This window comes from Apium graveolens, chromosome 11 (assembly GCF_009905375.1).
Source record: "Apium graveolens cultivar Ventura chromosome 11, ASM990537v1, whole genome shotgun sequence".
NCBI lineage: Eukaryota > Viridiplantae > Streptophyta > Magnoliopsida > Apiales > Apiaceae > Apium > Apium graveolens.
In genome coordinates, this window is record NC_133657.1 from 99,494,552 (window position 1) to 99,512,755 (window position 18,204).

The following is an 18,204-nucleotide window of genomic DNA, read 5'->3' on the forward strand; positions in this document are numbered from 1 at the left end:
GTTTTTGTTTAGATTAAGCTTTGGTAAGGACTTTCAAGGGTGATTCCAAGCTCCTTAGTTACTTTGACTCACCAAGGAAGGTATAATCTCAATCCCTAGCCCTACTTTTGTATATTTAGAGCTTTTGTGTTTAGTATGGTTCATGAGAAGATTGATTATTGAGTATTTAGAGATGTGTTGGTTTTGTGATGTGTTTGGAGTTGTAAATCTTGTTGATTAGTTAAAGAACTTAAGTAAAGCTTTTAGTTCATGTTGGGAAGTAGTATAAATTTGGAAATATTGAGTTGTTGGGGCTGTTGTAGCATTGTATGTATGGAGTTTGGTTGTATGGTTGAATTGTGGTTGATGGGTGGTTGATTTGGAGTAGGATAAAAATTCGTAATCGCGTAAACATAGCCGTCGTAATGTCCGATTTACTTTAGACTGTTTTGTTCTTAACATCAGGACCCGAGAACTCACTGTTAGATTTTGACCACTGCCATTATTAGATAGTTCATGTTACGAGCTTCGTTTTCATATGTGGTTCGTTTGAATCCGATGTACGGTTTAGGAGAAACGACCGTTTTAAGTAACGGCGTTTCGCGAACGAACCATTACCCCTCGCCTTATTTTGAAACATTGGTTAAAGACCTTAAATGACTAATTTGAGTATGAAACATTTATGTAAAGTGTATTAGGCAGTTGGTAAGGCACTCGCGAAAGAATCGCCTTAAAACTCTTAATGGTTAATTTATTAAAAATGATGGAACCGAGGGTACTCGAGCGACTTAAGAGAATCATTAAGCGCAAAGCGAGCGTTAGAGTCTAATTGGTTAAAGTATAGATTCTTAAGCGACTTTGGTTTAATTCCAACTTATATGTGGTTTATAGGTTACCAGACTCATCCCAAGACTTTTACCACCCCCAGTCGCTCAGGCAAGTTTTCTACCCGTTATACTGTTGTTGTGATGTATATATGTATATGCATTATCTTGTGATAAATGCATGATTGTTATTAGCAAATCTTGCGATATATTGGAGCATGTTGATATGGTATATATGCATGCTTATTTCGTAATCTTGATATCTAATTGTTGATTCAAATGCTTATAAGTTGCATAATACATATGTTAGAGATAAGCAGTAGTTGCGTATACCCTTAGTATAGGGGACCCAAAGGTGAACATTTTCTAAAATCGGGAGGCGATGTTCCCGAGTATATTATATATATATTTACATATATATAGATATAGTTTTCAAAACTATTAATCGAATAAGTTTTATTCGATAACTTTATTTTAATTAATGAATATTATTTCGAATATTCATTCGAGGACTTATGACTCCGCTTATTTTATTTAATAAATATTATTTTGAATATTCATTCAAGGACTTATGACTCCGCTTATTTTATTTAATGAATATTATTTTGAATATTCATTCGAGGACTTATGATTCCGCTTATTTATTAAATAATATTCTTTATTTTATTAAAGAATAATGTTTCGATAATCAAACTTATTTTCGATTATTCAAATAAAGATCGTACTTTCGTATAAGTATATCTTTGGTTATTTATTATTCATTTCAAGTATGAGTTTTAAAACTTCTACTTCAATTATTTTTATAAAGATTATTCTTTATGGGAATATTATTTAAATAATAATATTCAGATTTTTTTCTTATATATTGGGACTGATTTATTTTATTAAATCAACATTACTCCAAACATAAATCAACATTACTCCAAACATTCTTAAAAATGTTTTCGAGTCTTCAAAATGATTTTAAAAGTTAGAGCGGATCCCAAAACTCGTTTTCAAATTTAAGCTCTTCCTTTCAAAGGGGACTTGAATACTCGCTCAAAAATCTAAGAGATCCGGCTCTGTGGTGTATTTTATATTCGCAACATGGTTGCTGTTTTGAGAAAATAATTTGATTACTTGCCCAATGTTCGGGAAGTAAGTCCATCTGATTGAGTCGGCATAAGCGACAGGACGGGGTACGGTCTATGAAGGTGTAAGAGGCTGGGTGATAGTCCATCCACGCGTGAGTGGCCGGGTAACGGTCTAGCGCGAGGTCCTAATGCGGCCAGGGTGATGACAAGCGAGGAATTTATCCATCTACAGTAGAAAAGGTTACTTATTGGTATCTTTGCCTGATCAGCAAGATATCAGGTTTATGCCAAGGTTTTCTCCTTTCCAAATTCATTGGATATTACAACTCTGTTTATAATTTTCATAACAGAGGTTTTCAAGGAGTGTATGAAATGTATATATATAGGTGTATATATATCGGGACTTAATGAAGTATCTCGTAACTTCATTATTTATAATGATATTTCAAAGATTGAATCTATCCAAGTCTTATCTTGTAGTCTCATCAGTGTGATGAACTTTGAAACTAATTATAACTTGAATGGTGGTAGTTCAAGTAGTATTCGGAAAAGATATAAGTATATTGGAGTATCTTGTAACTTCATCTTTTAAACTTATATCTAGTAAATGATTATCTTGTGCATGTCAAAGATTTTCAGAAAAACGTTGAGACAAGGTTAGATATATGAGATCACCTTGCAACGATATTTTTATACAGTTATAAACTGGAACTCTGTAGATGTTATACATGTCAGAGGATTTCAAATATTGTGAAAAGTATATATATGTATATATATACTGAATATTTTGCGACTTGGTCGCGTTAAGATATCAGCTTGGTTCATTTCTTTTGACCAAGACTTTCATGAGTACTATGAGAATGCTCATATATTATTAATCATTATACATATTATTTTGGTGGGCTTGTTGCTCACCCTTGCTTTCTTCTTTCATCACACAATAACAGATAGAAAAGATGAACACGACCAAGCTTCCAATTCGCAAGCGGTTAGGAAACGTTCTGCAGTTTTCTGGAAGCGTTGATGTCACCGTAGCTGAGGTAGGAGCTACCAATAGGCTAGGTTTTCAACTATTGATGAACCAGACTTATGTATAATATGAATTGTAATAATGGCAAGGAATATGTAAATTATTCAGAAACCCTTTTAAGGTGTAACGGTTTATAATTGTGGAATATAATGACTTGTGTTATTTTTGGCATTCATCTCTGAGACTATAACTTGTGGTGTGTGTGTGTGTATATTGTGGGGTCACAGTACTCAGTAGTTGGTTGACTGTTAAGATTAAGTATTGATAAGGGAAATGGAACTCGTGACAACCCGAATCCCGGACCCCGGATTTGGGGGTGTTCCAGAAATGGTATCAGAGCCAAGCGTTATAAACCTCAGAGATGATGTGACGTTAAGATAACAAGTTTACTAAGATAATAAGAACTCTTGCCAAGTTCATAGTCGGGCTACCTAACGTAGTACTGACAGTTAAAACCCTTACGGGAACCCTTATAAATATTATGATAGTAACATAGTTCGTTCTCGTATAGGGCAGCGGGGCACCGAACCCTGAGGTTCAGGAGCATCAGCATGAGGATGTTTTATTAAATGTTGGAGATCAAATTGTGAATCCGATAGAGTACCCTAACGAGGGACCGGATGAGATTCATATTGAGAATGTTGCGGTTGAGGATGTTATTCCAGAAGGGATTGTTGCTGAGGAGGATTTCGTGGAGGATCCTGATGAGAATGAAGAGAGGACCGCTGAGGAATTGATGACCGTAGTCAGGGCGACTACCAGAGCAAGAATGGCCGCGAGGGTGGCACTAAAGGATGAAGAGTTACCAAGGGCACAAAGGTTAATGAGAGCAGAAGGAGTGGGGCCTTCCATGGCACCAATTATACCAGTATCAGACCCTCTTCCAGAGGTTCCTGAAGACATCCATGAGGTTCCACCAATTCCTGTTCCCTCCCCTGTACAGAGCCCAGCACCTACTGAGGAAATGCCACCTTTATCTCCTGCACCATTGTCACCTGATACCGTGCTTGGTTATCCATTTGAATCTCCTGGGTCTGCACCACCTGCACCCCATGGACTGCTAGATGCTACCACTCAAGCTTCTCTTATCGCCAATTATCATATGACTTGGGGTGGCCTGTCTGAGGCCCGTAATGTTAGAAGTGATTTGTTGGACCGACTTACTGCACCAAGAATTGAGGGCGGGGTACTTCCGGCAGGATTAGCTTATAGCATGGAAAGGATTGAGGCTACCACCCGAATTACAGCTAGAGGCCATCTTGAGGGTAAGATTGATCCAGCTCTACTTACGACTATCTTAGACCTCATCACCGCCTTAATGGAGAAGGTTAAGGATGTCGTGCGTGCCCGCATTTCTTGATCCATAATAGTGTACAGGGTCTGGGCAATTAGACAAGGGTTTCATGTAGCACCGCTTTTGGAGGATTAGCCTAAGTTATGAATGATTAGTTTTAATGACTAGATAATTATCTATGGTAGTACTTTTGGGATAGAAGCGATCAGATCAAATGATGTAATTCTCTTTAATGTGTTCAGTTGTTGTACCCTCGAACAAATGGTTATGTATATATTCGTTAATTTCAGTTCAGATCAGTTTGTTTGTGATAAGTTCATATTGTTAATTGCACCATTAACACTTAAGAGAGTGTCATGAAGTTTATAGAACTTGAGAATTCATAATTTGCAATCATGCAAGGACTGAACGAGGGAAAGACTTAAGCAAAGTAAGTAAGACAAATATCCAGAGATTCTCAAAATTTTTCCAAGCATTATGCCCCCACGAGGAATAAGATTAGGGGCAAACCTTGAATGTGATAATCAGGGAGGTCACAATTAAGATATAAGGAACCCAGAACATAATGAAGTAGAAAACAAGGATTTTAACGTATAAGATAACTCCAAGTATGGGAGAAGGATGAAACATTTCATACTAAGGAAATACAAGGTCAAGTAAGGAAAGGAGACCCGAGACGGTACTCCTATATGGCAATTCATGGACCTGTCTAAAAAGAACTTAGACTATTATCCCCAACCACCACCCTGAGGAGACAGTGCGGTGAGAAATTCTTTCAGGACCTTTAAGTCGCTAAGCTCTCAGAATTCCCAGGAACAAGCAAACCCAGTAGAGGCGAGAGCCTGGCTAAAGGAAATATAGGAATCATTTGAGATTTTAAATGAGTGATGAAGCATAAAAGACTGTTTTTGTCACTTACCCTCCTAAGAGAGAGACCACCCGCTGGTGAAAGACCAAGAAAGGCACGGAGCCAGAAGTTATAATAAACTGATTAAAGTTCAGACAATTGTTTTCGGGAAAGTACTTCCCAAGGTTATGGAGGTAGTGTAAAAGCTTTAGATCCAGAACAAAAGCGGACGAATATGATGAATTATGAATCTAAGTTGTAAAAGTTGTAAAGATTCGTTCTGAGGACAAGAATCCCAGAACGACGTGATGTTTGAAGTAAATAATTAGTGGGTTCATAAAATGATTGTAAGAGAAAGGAAAATAAAAAGAAACTGAAGTGGAAAGGAATATAAAGGCGATAGAGTTTGAGGAATGATAAGGAAGTTGGGTATGAGGAAACCCTAAAGAATCATAGTAATAGAAATAGAAAAGTATGTGATCGTCAGGATGAGGATGATTCACTATGAGTTAAAGTTGATGGTTGAAGGCATAATAGATGTACATATTGTACCCCCTTTAAGTTGGGAGAATTCGAGGAAACCTTGAGATAGTTCGAAGGATAAATAATGAGACGCGGATAGACTGAGGAGACAAGAAAGTAGGAAATTAGGAAAATTGGATGAAGGAAGTGACCTTCAAGAATGTGAAGTGTAAGACCGGTGGCATGATACCCAGAAAGGGAGACACCAGGTATGAAAGACATCCCAACATTGAGATGACTGTTGAGATAAACAATAAAATAAAATGAGGATTTATTAAGAAGATGTTCACGTTGAACACGACCAATATCTTCCAGAACATCCATGTTATCATTACCAAATCAGGATAGAAAAGCGGATAACTTCGATAACTTGAGATGAATCCTAGGGGAATGCATAAAGGTTGGCATTCCACCCTTAATAGGGACAGCATGAGTTTTGACAGTATGAATTGGAAAGGATCAAGGTAGCAACAACCTTTAAAGATCAGTAAAGAAATTTTTCAGAAGTACATAGACAATGGTTCTAGTATTAGTAAATGGTATTTTGATATGCCCTGTACCTAGGGTGTACATGATGAAGGATTTAAGGATAACCTTAGAGGTTTTACAAGGAGAAAGGTAATATTCAAAGTTCTCAAGAATAGAAATTTTGATAAAGGAAATGTGAGGTAATTATAATAATGCCAAGTGGGGCACGTGTTAAACCACGAGAAAGTATGGATCGAACCAGTAAAGGTCGAAATTGTTCAGGGCAATTAGGACCTAAGATAAAAGATATCCTAAGTATGATCGAGAATCAGTCGTGACAATGATTAACCTCTAAAGACTAAGGCAATAACTTATGGAAAAATGGTGATATTTTTTTTTACTCATCAGATTTTAAGGAAAACATCTTCACACAAGCAGTGATTGGAAATGAGGTAGAAAATTTAGTGAAAGTGGTTAAAATGACATTGATTGTAAGGAAATATTACTATCAAGAAAGGCCAAAGAGGTGGCCAACACTTTAAGTGTTAGAGGACAATTATAGGTGCTCGTGCTAGAGGAATATAGTGATAATGGTTAAGGCCGTGAAGGTTGTATTATGGTGTGGAAGATTGACATTCCTTCTGATGATTGTGCGATACTCAACCATGATAGTAGTTGGGTAAAGATTAATTTTTGTAATCACCGTGAGCGGGCTATCTATCTTAGAGGGTCATATCTTAAGATAAGCCAGGACCATGTTACAAAAGGACTAAATGAACCTTTGAGCTTCATGTCTCCTAATAAAGACATATGGTTAATAATGGTATTAACCTGCTATCGTTGCTTTCATTGAAACTCTTCTGCAATTTTATCTGCTTCATGTCATATGTACGTCAAGTTCAGGAGTGTTCTTCATGAATCATGAACGGTGATCATGTTACCTCCTTAGAAGAATTCGATACGATATGTATGGACTCCGTATGGTTAGATATTAAGACTTCATGGAAAACGAATGACTACAGTAGGTCAACGGTGGACCACAGTAATGCAGGAATGATTCTACGAGTAATGAGCCGATTACTTACAACCGTGAGAGTTGTATTGGAATGGATGTTGAGATTGAGTACCACTAATCGGGTCATGGTAGTGTATAAGTTATCATTGATAGACTAATTAAGTAGAGTATCTACCTATTGAATATTTATTCCCTCTTATGAAAAGAGAGTCGTATTACTATATGAGGAAGGTTGTGGTGCAAGCATAGAATTCTAGTAACGATGATGTCTAGAATGAAATCCCAGATTCGATTTTCGATGTCGAGGGAGTTTTAAAGGTGATTGTGTATAAGCTCGAGAAAGAGCATGGGTCCATAGAATGATGGACAGAATATCAAAAATATTTAGGCATGTGAAATACGATGTTATAATACCTGATGTTGATATATATATGTATATATTTTGTTCTCCTATGATAAACCTCTATAGTTCAGAGGTAGATTCCAAGCCAGATATTTTGTGGCAGTATATTTTATATATATACAATTCTCTTCAATTCGTTCTTTTCTCTCCTTTTTATTTCATATAAGCTGAGAAGAACAACCCCTCCAGAAGGGGAGGTATTGCCGAATGACTATCTATCTGTGTGACAAAAGCCTAGTAGGATACTACATGTTGTTTAATTGCTTGTCAAGTACTGAAGGCTGGCCACCTTCTGTACTAACTATGCAATAGAACAAGTGTTCATGATCATAGTGATCTCTCAACAAATTCCTTTACTTCTATAGGATGGATCAAGCTTTCGAAGATGGAGGCAGCTAGAGATGAAGTGGTACCAAGTAAGGTGGTATTCCGATTCTAACGCATCCGTGATACTAAGGTTGACGCGATTATTAAGAGGTTGTAAAACTCTAGCGAGTAAAGGTATATCTAGAATAGTATCATGTACGGAAGATAGTAACGATTACGAACTGGAAAAGAATGGGTATTGAGAAGCAAAAGTTATAGTGCTAGAAGCTATGATGAAATTATATTCAATAGACTTGAAAGAATTTGGAATGATCACTTAACGCGGATTAAGTTTCCTCACGATAATCGATCGTATGTCAGTATCGAGGTATCGCCTTATGAGATCCTTGAGGGAAGACAATGTCGATCTCCCTTATGTTAGGATGAAGATTGCAGAGTGCAAGATGCTCGGACCAGCAGTGGCCCAAAGGACCAAGGATATAATAGATTTAATCAGAGGACGGCTGGTAGTAGCCCAAGATGGGAACACGAAGTATGTTGATTTGACACGAAAGGACAAGGAATAGGAAGTAGGGGACCTAGTGTTGTTATAGGTATTCCCTTGGAAAGGATGGATGAGGTTCGGAAAGAAATGAAAGCTAAGCCCACGAATTGTTGGACCCTTTGAGGTATTAAGACGTATTGGGAAGTTAGCATATGAGCTAGCCCTACCCCCGAACATGTAGCAAGTTCATAACGTGTTCCACGTATCAATGTTAAGAAAGTGTAATCCGGATGCCAGACAAATAAGGGCATATGAGCGCATAGGCATGCAACCAGACGTAACCTATATGGAGCAACCAGGAAGGGTTATAGATCAAAAATGGACAAGTGCTTAGGAGAAGGGTTATCAAACTAGTCAGAGTTTGATGGTAGAACCACAATGTGGGAAAAATTACGTGAGAGTTAGAAAGTGCAATTCTAAGAGAGTATCCCTATTTTTTTCTATTTTGATTCCGGGACGGAATCCTTTTAAGGAGGGGAGACTGTAATAGCCCAAAATTTTGAACCTTTTTGTAACTCTTATGAATAGTGTTTTTGCTGATTATGCTGAATAAGAAAACTTTTCATGCCACACTATGTAGGGGTTCTTTTATTGTTATTCTGAGATCTTATTAGTACTCTATATGATATATAACTGTATGTAAAGATCGTCAGAATCCAAATTCAAACACTTTGATTTTTCCCGAAAATCCACCGGATACCGAAAGAATTGAGTATAAGGTAACAGGATAAAAAGGATTTAAATTCAAGGATTAGAAGAGAGGATCATAAAAGGAATATAATGTATTGAGAAAGGTTAAGGAAACCCAAGTAATAGGATCCCGGGTATGATCCCTCAAACGATAAACGAAAATGAAAGTTAAGCGAACCGTATAACAGATCAGCGGTCATTAGCCAAGTAATTAGAAGCTAATCAAAGAGGTTAGTGAGGATGATGTCATCAAACCAATAAGAAGAGGACAAGCATGGGAAGATGACATAGGATTGATGACCTAAGCATGACCAAAAGAGAAGGAGATATGGTTGATTTCAAGACACACAAAAATCACCATGGTTAAAAGGTAAATAATTAAAACAAAAGCAAAAACAACCAACCAACAAATCATTTCACCAAAAACACAAGTTGACTTCCCATTTCAAGCTAAAAGCTCTCGGCCTCTTTTCCATTTCAAGAAGAAAAAAACCAAAATCCAAGCTCCAAGCTTCATTAATTAGTGAGGTAATTATCTAAGATTCCTTATGCATAGATATAGCTATCCTATAAGTTTGAGTTTCAAATTCCTTCACAATCTCTTCCTAAAATTCATGGAAGAAGAGGGTGAATAGTGTTTTTCAAGAACTAAAAATTTTGTTCTGGAGTTTTTGTTTAGATTAAGCTTTGGTAAGGACTTTCAAGGGTGATTCCAAGCTCCTTAGTTACTTTGACTCACCAAGGAAGGTATAATCTCAAACCCTAGCCCTACTTTTGTATATTTAGAGCTTTTGTGTTTAGTATGGTTCATGAGAAGATTGATTATTGAGTATTTAGAGATGTGTTGCTTTTGTGATGTGTTTGGAGTTGTAAATCTTGTTGATTAGTTAAAGAACTTAAGTAAAGCTTTTAGTTCATGTTGGGAAGTAGTATAAATTTGGAAATATTGAGTTGTTGGGGCTGTTGTAGCATTGTATGTATGGATTTTGGTTGTATGGTTGAATTGTGGTTGATTGGTGGTTGATTTGGAGTAGGATAAAAATTGGTAATCGCATAAACATAGCCGTCGTAATGTCCGGTTTACTTTAGACTATTTTGTTCTTAACATCAGGACCCGAGAACTCACTGTTAGGTTTTGACCACTGCCATGATTAGATAGTTCATGTTACGAGCTTCGTTTTGATATGTGGTTCGTTTGAATCCGATGTATGATTTAGGAGAAACGACCGTTTTAAGTAACGGCGTTTCGCGAACGAACCATTACCCCTCGCCTTACTTTGAAACATTGGTTAAAGACCTTAAATGACTAATTGGAGTATGAAACATTTATTTAAAGTGTATTAGGCAGTTGGTAAGGCACTCGCGAAAGAATTCCCTTAAAACTCTTAATGGTTAATTTATTAAAAATGATGGATCCGAGGGTACTCGAGAGACTTAAGAGAATCATTAAGCACAAAGCGAGCGTTAGAGTCTAATTGGTTAAAGTATAGATTCTTAAGAGACTTTGGTTTAATTCCAACTTATATGTGGTTTATAGGTTACCAGACTCATCCCAGGACTTTTACCACCCCTAGTCGCTCAGGCAAGTTTTCTACCCGTTATACTGTTGTTGTGATGTATATATGTATATGCATTGTCTTGTGATAAATGCATGATTGTTATTAGCAAATCTTGCGATATATTGGAGCATGTTGATATGGTATATATGCATGCTTGTTTCGTAATCTTGATATCTAATTGTTGATTCAAATGCTTATAAGTTGCATAATACCTATGCTAGAGATAAGCAGTAGTTGCGTATACCCTTAGTATAGTGGACCCAAAGGTGAACATTTTCTAAAACCGGGAGGCGATATTCCCGAGTATATTATATATATATATATTTACATATATATAGATATAGTTTTCAAAACTATTAATCGAATAAGGTTTATTCGATAACTTTATTTTAATTAATGAATATTATTTCGAATATTCATTCGAAGACTTATGACTCCGCTTATTTTATTTAATGAATATTATTTTGAATATTCATTCAAGGACTTATGACTCCGCTTATTTTATTTAATGAATATTATTTTGAATATTCATTCGAGGACTTATGACTCCGCTTATTTATTAAATAATATTTTTTATTTTATTAAAGAATAATGTTTCGATAATCAAACTTATTTTCGATTATTCAAATCAAGATCGTACTTTCGTATAAGTATATCTTTGGTTATTTATTATTCATTTCAAGTATGAGTTTTAAAACTTCTACTTCAATTATTTCTCTAAAGATTATTCTTTATGGGAATATTATTTAAATAATAATATTCAGATTTTTTTTCTAATATATTGAGACTGATTTATTTTATTAAATCAGCATTACTCCAAACATTCTTAAAAATGTTTTCGAGTCTTCAAAATGATTTTAAAAGTTAGAGCGGATCCCAAAACTCGTTTTCAAATTTAAGCTCTTCCTTTCAAAGGGGACTTGAATACTCGCTCAAAAATCTAAGGGATCCGGCTCTGTGGTGTATTTTATATTCGCAACATGGTTGTTGTTTTGAGAAAACAATTTGATTACTTGCCCAATGTTCGGGAAGTAAGTCCATCTGATTGAGTCGGAATAAGCGACCGGCCGGGGTATGGTCTATGAAGGTGTAAGAGGCTGGGTGTCAGTCCATCCACGCGTGAGTGGCCGGGTAACGGTCTAGCGCGAGGTCCTAATGCGGCCATGGTGATGACCGGCGAGGAATTCATCCATCTACAGTAGAAAAGGTTACTTATTGGTATATTTGCCTGATCAGCAAGTCTTATCTTGTAGTCTCATCAGTGTGATGAACTTTGAAACTAATTATAACTTGAATGGTGGTAGTTCAAGTAGTATTCGGAAAAGATATAAGTATATTGGAGTATCTTGTAACTTCATCTTTTAAACTTATATCTAGTAAATGATTATCTTGTGCATGTCAAAGATTTTCAGAAAAACGTTGAGACAAGGTTAGATATATGAGATCACCTTACAACGATATTTTTATACAGTTATAAACTGGAACTCTGTGGATGTTATACATGTCAGAGGATTTCAAATATTGTGAAAAGTATATATATATGTATATATATACTGAATATTTTGCGTCTTGGTCGCATTAAGATATCAGCTTGGTTCATTTCTTTTGACCAAGACTTTCATGAGTACTATGAGAATGCTCATATATTGTTAATCATTATACATATTATTTTGGTGGGCTTGTTGCTCACCCTTGCTTTCTTCTTTCATCACACAACATCAGATAGAAAAGATGAACAAGACCAAGCTTCCAATTCGCAAGCGGTTAGGAAACGTTCCGCAGTTTTCTGGAAGCGTTGATGCCGCCGTAGTTGAGGTAGGAGCTATCAATAGGCTAGGTTTTCAACTATTGATGAACCAGACTTATGTATAATATGAATTGTAATAATGGCAAGGAATATGTAAATTATTCAGAAACCCTTTTAAGGTGTAACAGTTTATAATTGTGGAATATAATGACTTGTGTTATTTTTGGCATTCATCTCTGAGACTATAGCTTGTGGTGTGTGTGTGTGTGTGTATATTGTGGGGTCACAGTACTCAGTAGTTGGTTGACTGTTAAGATTAAGTATTGATAAGGGAAATGGAACTCGTGACAACCCGAATCCCCGACCCCGGATTTGGGGGTGTTACAACCACCACCTCCAGATATCATCTACTACTCACCAGGAATATAACCCAACAATCAAATCATTTTTATAACCCCAGAACTGGCCGAAAAATGGCCGAGAAACTCGTCGGCTCCGGCGAGTTTTGTTTGCTTCGGTTCGAGCAAATCAGGAATCGTTAGTTGTTGTAATATACATGAATCGATTGCAAATTCAACAAGGAACATGATACAATCAACATAAACATCTAATAACCCCTAGAACAAAAAGCCACAAATTTCAATTAAAAATATTCATACGGGTTATAAACCCTAATTTTGAAATTCGAAAATTAAACCCAATTTTTAACATGTTATTGAACTCAAAATCAGTCATATAATATATCAAAATCATCAGGAAGAAAAGCTCTACAACATGCAATCATCAAATCATCCAAACAATCATCTGAACAAAAATTCATAATTTTAATCAAAATAAATCAAAAATAAATAAATATATAGAAAATAAACCTTGATTTCTACAGTTCTGAAACTTGTAGAATCTGAAAGAACACCTCAAACCCTTCGTTTTGGTTACTCGAGCTTCTCAAACAGAAATCACTAACACCTTGAAATTATAGTTTGATTCTTGAAAGTTTATATGAATATAGGTATTTTCTCTGTAAAATTATATAGTTACTGGCTGCAAATGATTTTCTGTACAAACTAAAATACAGTAAGGGCTATTTATATTTACGGAATATTGGTACCCCGTTGGATCATACCGGATAAAAAATAGTGCGTTTATTTATAAAAACGGATCCAAAACGGTACCAGTTTCGGGATAATTATCCAAATCTGTACAATTTGTACTGCGGTCTTGGTCTCAGCGCCTGGTTACACATATTACGAGGTGATAATTATAATAGTTTAATAAAAAGATCCCGTTTATCGAAAATACGAGTTTTATTGATTTACCGAAACAAATTTTATATCGAAAATATTACACCGGGACCCGCACAGGACAAACCGTACACCGGATCGAAAAAGTCAAAACATGGAAAATGCTCGGAATATTGTAATTAGGTTAGGAAGGAGTTCTCGGAAGAGTTTCGGGTTATAAAAATGTAAAAATGGGTGAAGTCGGCTGGTTCCCGATTATATAAAATGATTTAAAAATACCCGGAAAAAGAATTTATTAAATCCATAAACTTTTTATAAAATCATAAATCAACATAAAAATAAATAGAAAGATATGACAATCATCTATATTTTATTTTGGACATATAAAAATTAAAATACTCAATTTATATTATTTTTAATCACCCAAACGCATATACCACTTAACAAATAATTTAGAGAATACATACTGAACATACATAATATTTATTTATTAACCAAAATAATTACACGATATATCCCAGATATTACAATTTGGGAAATTTGGATCTTCAAAACCAGGAGGCTGATTAACATAGACTTCCTCCTCCAAATCTCCATTCAGAAAAGAACTTTTGACATCCATTTGATAGACTTTGAAATTGGCAGGCTAAGATAATTCGGAAGGCTTCAAGTCTTACAACAGGAGCAAAAGTTTTTGTTAGGTCACACACACTGTAGAAGGGGGTTGAATACAGTGTTTACTACAGTCAAATTGAATATAAGAACTCAAGTAACAGAAGATAGATTTTATTCAACACAATAAACTCTGTTACAATATGGAACTGTCCTCTCTCAGTGATGAACAAATTATCACGAGAGCTGCTAGGGTTACAATGAATAATATTTTCGATAATGATAACACATATAGTGTAAACCCTATGCCTGTGTTTATATACTACACAGTTACAAGATAAACTTCTAATTGATATCGAATACAATTCTGCTTCCTAATATATATCAATCAGTTATCTTTTCTTCCAAGTATTATATTCTTCATAGAATTCCTTCTTCATGCATATCTCTTCTTATGTTTGTCTTGATCTTCTTTCCTTTCAATCAGCCGCCTTCCTTATTTGAAAGTCTCCTTAAGTCCTGATATTATCTCCTGATAAATATCTCCTGATAACTTAAGTTCTGACAACTTAAGTTCTGATATCTTAAGTTATGACTTCAGTATAAGTACTGATTTTCAGTTAAGTACTGATTTGTCCTGTTTAAGTAAGATCTGAAAACTAAACACAAATCATATTAGACATGACAGCGCAAATATATCTAACAATCTCCCCCAACTTGTAAATTAGCATAATATACAAGTTTAATAGATATTTGATGATGTCAAAAATATTAAGTATAAATGCATGAGAATTTGATTAGATAACTACAACTTACAGTCCTTTCAGCTTTACCATCCTTAAGATCTAATATTAGCTTCAGCCTGTATACACTTCAGAATTTAAGCAGTTGTAGATCTTCGACTTGGCTTCAATTTCTGATCTCTATGATGTCAGGAGTTGTTCTCAGCATATTCAAGTTCATTGACCATCCTCCTTTTAGCATTTTTCAATTCAGCTGTATCTTCACCAGTTTGAAAAATAGCAGCCCTGAGATCATTTATTTTAGCTTTCCTTATGTCCTGATCAAGTCTGATCAGATATGCCTTGTCAGACTCTAAATTGAATTCCACAGCCTTATAACCCAGAAAAGTAGTTATGATCTTAGCAGTGTTAGGCTTCATTTCAACAATATCACCTTTGTGATCTCTGTACTTGGGACAGTATGGGCTGTCAGACTTTACAGAGTAAAGCTTCTTCTGTCTTTGAATTTGTGACTTTAAATAACCTGCAGCACCATCTGTTAATATATTTTTCACTTGAAGTAGGAATAGAACATGTTCCAGTTCTTCAAAATACTTCAGTGGAATAACATTCTGATTGATATGGAATACCTTTCCATCTGTCATAAAATATAACAAGATATGTTCTTTCAAAACAGAATGGTAAACCATTTGTACAGATTTAAGTTGATTCAATCTTTCAGGAGTTGCTCCTACTCCTGGTTCACTTAAGGAAGTTGGATCATTGGTAGTGTTGTGTACTCTTCTTTCATCAGAACTACCCAATCAAGATTTATCTCTTGTTTCCTTTCCTGTAGCAACTCTTGCTTCAAAACCACTTGATGTAGTCTTCAAAGGTTGAGTCTGTTGAGCTTTGGTGAATCCTGGTAGGAGTATCTTTGAAGGTTTAATATGAGGAATGTCAGAGGTTTCCTTTTCCTTAACTTCTGATATCAAGTCAACTTGAGCTATGTCAGAGGTTGCTTGCTTCATTGTCATATCAGAACTTACTAAGTCTTGACTCTGAACAACATGAGCCATGTCAGAGGTTGTTTGAGAAATATTCTTTTTCATCAGAGTAAGACTAGCATCTTCTTCATCAATTATTTCTTCATCCATGACTGGCATATAAACCTTTACAGGTTCATCAACTTTTTCTTTGCCTTTGGACCTTGGATCTATTTCCACTTGTGATTTAGCTTTGGTTGCCTCATAATTTGTTCTTTCTTTTATCACAATACCCTTAAGCTTTGGAAGTTTCTTTTCAACAACAGAAGCTTTAGATTTCGTCTTGACACTTTCTGCTTTGAGTCTAGCTTCTTCTTCCTTTAGACTCTCAAAGTCCATTCCTGGATTTTCTTTAAGAAATAATTTCTTTGAAATTTCTTCATCAAGTTCCAGATGTTCACCAGAACTTATCCTTTTACCAGTATCAGAACTTATTCTTCTCCCAGTATCAGAACTTGTTCCTTGACTTGTAATTCTAGCTTTACTTGATGAAAATCCTTTGCCTTGACCTTGACCTCTACCCTTATCAGAGTTTCCCTGGTCATCATTTCCATCATCCTTTCCCTTCAGTGTCTTAATAGATTTGCATTTGGACTTAATCACTTTCTCCCCCTTTTTGGCATCAGCAGGTAAAAGAAGAGAGACAAGCAATTCCACTGAGGATTGGATCTCATTGAGTTGAGTTTGATGAGAAGCTTGATTCTTTAAAATTTCATCAATTTGAGTTTGTTGCTTCTCCTGAGTTTTCTCAATGTAGGCAATTCGGTCAAAGGCAGGCTTGAAAAATCTGTTCTTTTCAAGTTTCACATTCATATCTTGCTGGATCAAGGTTTCTTGAATTTTATTCACCTTGGCATGAGTTGTTGAGTGTTGACCTTGAAGGTGCCTAGTACTCAATGCAGTAACTCTCAACTGTGCTTTGAAATCATCATTTATCAGCATTTCATCAGCTTTTGCCAGATGCTCAGCAAGAATCTTTTCATAAGGAACAAAACTAGCTGTGTTCCATTCCTTAGTCCGCTCCTTTCCTCTAGGAGTTTCACTCCAAGGTACTGGTGCTTCCTCTCTAACAAACTTCTTGATTAGATCAGCTTTATGAACTGTTTGTTGAGGTGCATGTCTTGATGGACCAGCTGCATCAGCATCTAAATTAGCAGCAGCTTCAACAGTAATATCCTCATTGGCAGCATCAGAACTTGTAGATTCTGTAGTATCAGGATCCTCTGATAAAATAACAGTTATGAGGCTATAGAGGCTTCAACATCATCCTCTAAATTCTGATCTGCAGCTAAGTTCTGATCAACATCCACATTTTAATGCTCACCTAAAATCTGATCTTCAGCATCTAGATCCAGAATTGGTGTTGATGGAATATTGGCATTAAAATCAGCATCCAAAATTGGTGTTGTTGGTGGAGTGAGTTGAGTTGGTGGAGCTTCCAAGTATAGAATCTCAGGCACATTCAAGTTGTGAATGTGAATTTCATCACTTATACCTGGATCTATAGAGTGTACTTGTTCAATTATAGGTGACACAGAAGGTGTAGGCACTCTGTCTTGAGCAGTTTCTGGTTGTGCAGAAGGAAGTGATTCAATAACAATTGGTTTTGTTGGGATCAGAGATTCCTGACCTCCTTCCTTAGCTGCTTCCTCATCTTCTGAATCTGACTCAACTGTGTCCCTGTGAGCTCTTTGATTTTTCATTTTCTTCAAGGGTGGAGACACTGTAGGAGCTTTATCATCAGGATTTAGCTTTCTAAGCCTTTTGAGAGGCCTAGAACTCCCAGTTATAGTATCTTTCTGAGAAGAGACCTTTTCAGCTTCTACAACAACAGGTTCTGATATTGGAACTTGTTCCTCATTGTCTGACTCATCTCTCAGAACAATTCTCCTTCTCTTCTGTTGAGACTGAGGTACTATCTTAGTCCTCTTTGGTCTTGAAGATGAAGGTTTCACTGGATGTGCTGATGGTTGTGGTTGAGAAGTTTGAGGTGGTTGTGTAGAGGTGGTAGGTGCTGATGGTTGAGGTTTTGATGGTTGGACATCAGGATATAGTTCAGTGTATTTAACTGGATCATAGGTTATTAAGGCTTGTTTGACAGATAAAGGAACTGGGAGGGGTCTTAACACAGCCTTCTTATTATCAGTAGATAATAAATCATTAAAAGCTCTTTTAGCTAGTCTGAATGATGGAATTAATTCACTAGCTGATTGGGGCTTATCATCACAACAAAAACTATAAATAAGCTAACAGAATCTAGC